Raw genomic sequence first — 7,935 nt, forward strand, 5'->3', positions numbered from 1 at the left:
CGTCTGGCTCAGGGGGAGCGTTGTCCAGGGAGCCTTCTAAGACTTTTTAAGGTCCTCCTGCCCCCAATATATGCCTCACTACATGAAATGTTCCCTGGCTTTCAGTGGTCCATTAGGTCTGTCTTGACTTTGGCAGGCTTGGCTCATAAGGCACAAGGAACCAGTAAGGCATGACCACCATTAAGGACCCCTCAGACTCCAAACATGCACTGTCAGGTTTTGATATTTCACTGCCCCGTTTCTGCATATAAAATTCAAATGTGATTCCAGTGGAGCCTTCTTTCTATAAGATCGGGCCAATAGCTCCTGAATTTCTCTTTCTCTAACAAGCCTCTGGGGTCTCTATATTCTTCCCTTTTTCCTGGACTTGTCCAGGTTCTTGTAGATGACTCAGGGACCCACTCAGAGGTCGCTGCTAGGGCGTTCCTGCTGGGGGCTGGCTCAGCATACAGCTCTTGATCTCGGTGTCTTGAGTTTGAGCTCTTGTTGGACATGGAGCCTACTTATAATTATTGATTTTTTAATAGTTAATGTGTATTTTTTAGAGACAGAATCCCAAGCGGACCTCATGCTGTCAGCACAGAGCCCAACACAGGACTTGAACTCTCCAACTGAGATGACCTGAGCTGGAATCAAGGGTGAAACGCTTCATAGACTGAGCCAACCAGGTGCTCCTAAAAAATTAAGTCAATATCAAAAGGCCTACCTTGACCAGTCATTGTCAATTCATTTTCTTGGCGTGTAAATATAACTTGATTGGAATAGTCCTGTTTGTGTTTGTGTTCTTCCATCTGCTCTTCCCCTGGGAAACCAGAACTCCTGTTCACTTGGCATATCTGCCAGGGGTGCCCAGTAAACACCTGAATTGGGATTGAACATTCATCTTGCCATCTACATGTGCCTGTATCTGAGGATAAATTTAGGGAGTGGAGTGAACATGTGTGAATGGGTACTTGGAAATACACAATCTCCTTCAGATGGGTGGTCTCCTCACATACCTAATTGTAGGGGCCCATTCAGCCAAAAGGCCTGTTGAGATCCCACTGTGAACTACTAGGAGGAACGCACATATGCCTAGGGTAACTGGAGGGTGCGCCCCTGGTGCAGTAGGGTCCCTCAGTTGAGGATCGGGATTGAGTCACTGGGAGACTGAGCGTACAGTGTCTTAAGGCTTGTTGGGTCCTGCTTTCCTTTGTTTTAGAGAATGTGCGCATGACCTCTTGATCAAGATGGATTAGACTGGAGTTAGTTTTCTATGATCTTTAATAATAGTTTCGGTGAGTGGGCAAATTTTCAGATTGAAACTCCCTTCCTGGTCAGGGGCACTTTACCCGTAAGTCATCATGTTCACTTTTAAAGAAAAATAGCCTTCTCTTAAGCTTGGTAAATATTATACTATATGCATAGAACAAGACCCTCGTTAATGTATTTCATTCCTGTTTTTAAAACTCTGTAATAAATTATGTTATTGTTCTCTTTTCCATGGAAATAATAATCTTTTCTGGAACATGTGATTCATACCTAAAACCTCAGAGTTACAAACAATGTAATCATTAAAGAATGATGTAATCACCTATGGTATATGACACTAAGTTTCACAGTAAAGTGTGGTCCCTTCCACCATTCACGTTGTCTGTGTTCTTTCCTATAGATACTTCGCCAACACCAATCCCCTACTCAGGGACCCTTAGACTCTGGTGCGTGGGCTGGTCCCCCGCACCTAATGTTTTCAAATCTTTGCTTTTTCATTGACCCTGGGTAAGCTGGCTCTAGGGATGGACAGTAGAGCAAGCCCCCAAACCCGTGGCATGTTGGGGGACAGGTGGTACATGGATGTGTAAGTAGGGTGCTTAATGCACTGAGCCACCCAGGCTCCCCACCCCAGGTCAAGGATTCTTCATCGTGAGAGCAGTCACATGCTTTCCCACCCCTGGAGGCTCAAATCCGCCTGCCTAACGTGCACACTGCCTCCCTCCCCCTCCCACAGGGCACTCCTGGTAGACATCGGTACTCAACTCATGAACATCCTACTGTTGCTCACAATGGGAGAATGGATGCTCGATGGTGAACTAAGGGATTCACACTTCACTGCAATTCTGACCTGCATGTTGTGTCAGAACTATAAGGCCGCATTATTGAAATAGTGTTTTTTGCTCATCAATTGGGGACCACACAGATCTAAGAGCTCTCCATACAGGGGTTGCAACTATGAAAATGGGTTGCAGAAGAGCATGCAAGGACTCCGGAGAAGGACCGGCTTTAAAGCTTTTGGGAGAAAAAAAACAAAGCTGGAAGGAGCACCGGAAGCCCGCAGTGAGGACCTGCAGAGTGCCGTCCTGGGAGCTCCAACCAATTGTGTCAAAACCACTAAGGGGTCAGGTGGACCCGGGACCAAGCTGCAAGCAGGTGTTGAGCTGTTATTGCAGACCAGCCACTATGCACGACCTGTCAGTGCCCTAACTCAGCATGGGAGGTCTGGGCCAGAAGGATCCTTGGATAAAGGGGAACCAGCAACTTGTGCCCTTGTCACAGAGCGTACCTGGGGAGGGGCGGGTCACTAGTCAAAGTCCTAGGTAGGTAGGTAGCCATCAGGCTGGGCTGCTATCTCTAGGAGTCTGGCCATTTCTTCTCTAATCCAGCCTAGGGAAGTTTAGCAAGGAGATCATGAACCAAAGGGGGATCTAGGCTGGTACGGGGGCCAGACAGTATCACTAGAAGAGCCTGGTTGACAGTGAAGCCTTCCAGGAATACTATTGGCCATTTGGCAAATGAATTCAAATCCAGATCCAAGTCAATGGCTACTTTGGCTAAAAGATGAAAGCAAGACAGACATGGAGGAATGAGGGAGAGTGCTGGAATGACCGAGGCCTGGCTCCTGAGTTCCTGGCCTCAGGCCACCTCTCCCCTGATCCGCAGGTACGTGCACTCCCCCCTTGACCTCGCCTGATCTCTAACTGGACATGAGTCCCTTGATTCCCTGTCCTGCCCAGTTCTGCTTCCCCCCCACCTCCACACCCGATCTCCCCACCTCCATGAATGGTCACAACACGGAACCTGTGAGATCATGACCTGGGCTGAAATCAAGAGTCGACTCTCCAGCAACTGAGCCATCTAGGCACCCTGTACCTCCACTTGATAGGACTTCATCTGGTGTTTGGACACTTCAGTCAGGTTCTCCTGCCTCTTTTGGATTGTGGTGGTTAATTTGTAGGGTAATGGGTTTTGGGGAGCTGTACCGGCCTTGCTGGATGACACAGTCACATAAGGAAATGGCAGACGTTTGCACGGCTCCTGCCATGAGAGGTGAAACTGGTATCTTCTTCTGCTACTACTGCTCATGTGAAATTAAGCCTTTTGCTATTGATTAGTGCGGGGTACCGGCCCACGCACCAGAGTCTAAGGGTCCTGAGTAGGGGGTTGGTGTCGGCGCAATATCTATAAGAAAGGAGACAGATATAGTGAATGGTGGCAAGATTGCACTTTACTGTCGTGCTTAGGATCTTTATATACCATAGTTGAGTGCATCATTTTTCCAATGATTACATTGTTTGTTACTTCCAGAAAAATTATTATTTCCATGGTAGCAAAAACAAAAAATCAAAACAGAAACGAGGTACAATACAGAAGATCAAAAAACATAATTCATCACTCAAAATACATCAGCAGGGGTTTGTTTTATGTATATACTGATATTATTAACCGAAGCTTATGACAAGGCTATTTTTTTTTAAAGGTGAACATGATGACCAGGAAGGGAGTTTCAATCTGAAAATTTGCCCACTCACCGAAACTAATTAAAGGTCATAGAAAACTAACTTCAGTCTCTAATCCATCATGATCAAGAGGTCATGCGCACATTCTCTAAAACAAAGGATAGCAGGACCCAACAAGCCATATGACAGTTTATGCTCAGTCTCCCAGGAGAGCGACTCAATCCTGATCCTCAACTGAGGGACCTCACTTGCACCAGGGTCACACTTTCCAGACAAGCTGGAGATATGCACTTCCTCTTACAGCAAATCTCAACAGGCCTTTTGGCTGAATGGGCCCCTACTGATTAGGCCTCACAGTGTTCCAAATCAGGCCGATATTCCCCACACAGTTACCCTAGGAGACAAGGCATTTTCCTGTCCCTGCAAAAGAGATTTTGGATCAAAACATTATGAATATTTGACAAAAACTCTTCTAATGAGCCTTGCACACCCAAAAATAAGGGGGGTTAAGAACACAAGAGTTACAATTAACTCTAGCCCAGAGAAGAGGAGCCTAACTCAGAGATAAGAAACACAAGGACCGGACATAAGTTGCTGCTTACACCTTTGCTAATTGGAGTCACAAATACCCTCCCTTGTACTGACTTCAGCTATGAGGATGGATAAAAAACTAGAAACCCAGGAGCAAGGTCAACACACACAGGGCCCCCATTATGCTTACATCAGAGAAAGGGCTTTCTCTAGCAACTTGTTAACAAACATTCTTTCTCCTGTGGTTGTTGAGCTAGATAAAATATTCCCAGCCTATCTATATACAATTTAACCTATGTTTTAATTTTAGAATTACTAACGTAAATAATATGTATATTATCCTGTTTTTACTAAAAACATCTTGTTATTCTCTTGGCTGTAAAACTTACTTAACCTTACTGTAAGTGCATTACATGACTTGGTTATAACTTGTTAATTAAAAACAAAGTCATAATTATTGGCCAAAAACCAACTCGTACAAAATAAGATAGGTTGGTTACTTTCTTAACCTTGGGGACTGACGCCAAGAGTAAATTGGGATGGTTCTATAAAAAAAACTTCTATAAAACTCGTTTCTGTATACCTTTAATGATTAAAGCACCTTATCACTAAGAGTTAGAAACTGTAAACAATTCCCATTTTCTGAGGTGATGTTATAGCTTAACCAATAAAAAAGACACTAAAGTAGACTGCACAGAGATGCCTGCCTAGTGGTCAAGAAAGCAACCTGTGGCTCTCTCATCTGTCTCTCACAAGGACACCGTCCATCCTTTCAGGGACCCCTGGACCTGCTGGAGCTGGACTCCGGCAAAGGGTGGGCTTAGGAAGCTCAGAGAATCGTCCCTGGAAATGGTATGTTGTGTGAGAATCAGCTGCTCTGTCCCAAACCTAGCCGTGTTCTGATCATAAGAGCCATGGCCTTCCTCTTGCCTTTGTTGATTGCTGTTGTTACATCCTAGAAGAGGAAAAGGGAAAACAGGACAGCCGAGGCATAAGATAGTTTGAAATAACACTGGTTTTCAACCAGCAGTGATTTTGACCCCCAGGGATCATTTAGCAGTCCCTGGACGTTTTTGGTTGTTACTGTGGAGAGCGGCCAGAAGAGCTGCCAAGGAAAGAGATGTGTGCCCTGACCTAAGATCAGCCACCTGCAGGGCTGGGCAGTGTTATCACTCCCAGCTCAAGGCCGGAGACAGCTTGGCTGGGCTTTCTTATCGGCTCCTCAGACGCTGTGCTAAACTGTGGCTTCTGTTTTTCCTTTACCCTAGTTTTTTCACGTGACCCTGTTTCTTAGTAACTGACCTGCACTTTCTGCTCTTTATGAGATGTTTGTGTTTTCTCAATAAACGGAGGCTTGATCAGAGACTTTGTCTTGCCTCCATTCTCTGTGCCCCCTGACCCCCAATTCTCATTCCCTCCCGCAGGACCTGCGTTGACTGACCTGCGGGCCGGGTCAGTTACAATTTGGGGGGTGGAATGCTACTGGCATCCAGTGGGGAGACCCTGCGATGCGCAGGACAGCGGCCTCTCCCCCACTCTCCAGGGGATCACTCAGCACCAACTGTCAATAGTGCTAAGCTGAAGGCATCCTGAGGTCTAGGAGAAATGCCAGCAGAGAACAAGAATTGGTAAGAAGGTGGTCAGGGGAAGCCTGGGGAGGTGCCATTTGAGCTCAGATGAGGTCTGGGGCTGAGGACCAGCTGATGGGATGAAATGGGAGTCATTCAGAATGTATTTACGAGTGGACGCAGCAGGACTAGCGGATGGAGAGGATGTGGGGTGAGTGAAAGGAGCATAAAGGACGTTCCAATGGGGACAGTAGGGAATTGTTTTGGATAGAATGAGTCTGAAATGCATCCCTGATGGCCAAAGAGTCAGGCAAGAAGCAGTATGACGTGGGGGTTGCCTGAGTCCCCCACTCACTGGCAGTGTGACCTTGAGAGCATCACCTACCTGCTGTGGTTCAGTCTCTCCACCTGTAAAAGAGGGAACATGAGAGTAACCGCTTCTGTCTTAAGCTGTTGCTGCACATGAAGCACTTGGAATGGTGCCTGGCACCAGGGACCCGTCGGGCTGGGGACAGGGACTCCGTCGTCACCCTGGCACGGAAAGCCCAGGCACCAGATGAGAGCCTTTCCGTAGAAAATGTGAATTTAAGATTCTAGAATTGGGGGCTCACACAAATCAGCAAAGAGGGTGGACCTGGTGGCCAAGGGTAGAGCTGGTGCTGCTTTTCCAGGAGCTGCCCCAGTTCACCCTCGAGAAGCCACAGGACAGTGGGCTCCGTGAAGGCTGCTGTGACTCCTGGAGACATTTTGTTTAATGCTTATTTATTTATTGGGGGGGAGGGGCAGAGAGAGAGAGAGAACCCCAAGCAGGCTCAGCACTGTCAGCATAGAGCCTGATGTGCATTTCGAACTCCAGAACCTGTGACATTATGAGCAGTCAGATCAAGGGTCGATCCTCAACCGACTGAGCCACCCAGGCGCCCCCGTACTTCCTCTTGATATGACCTCCTTAGGTGTTTGGACACCTTCAGTCAGGGTGTCCTGTCTCTTTAAGACTGTGGCTAATTTGTAAACTAAGGAATGGGCTTAGGGGGCTCTAAGGATCCCTCCCTGGAGATTGTGTGCAAGATGTGTGTAAGGCAACTCATGGCAGGAAAGTTTCAACATTCTCAGAAGGGTTGGGAGATAACTAAGATTAAAATTAAAAACCTCTTCAAGTTGACTCGGCTGTCCTATGACAGGTTTCATATTGTGCTGATTGTTCAGTTTATACCATTTCTTAAGAACACACACACAAATAGAACTTCTAAGAGTGTTTAATCAATGTGTGAATATCAAGGAAACTACCATTAAAAATTTTTTAAGGTTTATTCATTTTCCGGGGCCCTTGGTGGCTCGGTCGGTTAAGCCTCTGACTTTGGCTCAGGTCATGATCTCACGGTTCGCGGGTTTGAGCCCCGTGTTGGGCTCTGTGCTGAATATAGCTCAGAGCCTGGATCCTGCTTCTGATTCTGTGTCTCCCTCTCTCTCTGTCCCTCCCCTGCTCACGCTGTCCCTGTCTCTCAAAAATAAATAAAAAATGTTTTAAAAATTTAAAAAAAGGTTATTCATTTTTCAGAGACAGAAACAGAGCATGGTTGGGGAGAGGAGCAGTGAGCAAAGGAGACACAGAATCCAAAGCAGGCTCCAGGCTCTGAGCTGTCAGCACAAAGCCCCACGCAGGGCTTGAACTCAGACCCCGAGATCCTGACTTGAGCTGATGTCAGAAGCATAACTGAGTCACCCAGGTGCCCCTAAAAGATTTTAAGAGTGGGGTACGTGGCGGGCTCCTGTGCAACTCTCACTCTCAGGTTGTAAGTTTAGGCCCCATGTTGATTGTAGAGTTTACTTTCAAAATCTTTAAAAAAAATTTTTAAGAGTTAAAAAGGACATGTAAAATGGGGGATGTTATAAGCCTTTGAACATTACGTGACGATGTATTGTACATCAGTTTCAAGAAAACAAAACATGACATTAAAATGTATGCACAGGAAAGAATGCTCTTCCCTTGGCCTCACTTTCCTGGTCTGCAAAGCCAGGGATTCTCTGGGGACCTTCCTCTTCCCCCCACCTCTGCCTTCACAACCGCCCCTGCCCAATCCCCTCCAGCTCTTGCCTGAAGGATCCCAGGGGCCTTCTCCCAG

Source organism: Suricata suricatta, chromosome 11 (genome assembly GCF_006229205.1).
Source record: "Suricata suricatta isolate VVHF042 chromosome 11, meerkat_22Aug2017_6uvM2_HiC, whole genome shotgun sequence".
Lineage (NCBI taxonomy): Eukaryota > Metazoa > Chordata > Mammalia > Carnivora > Herpestidae > Suricata > Suricata suricatta.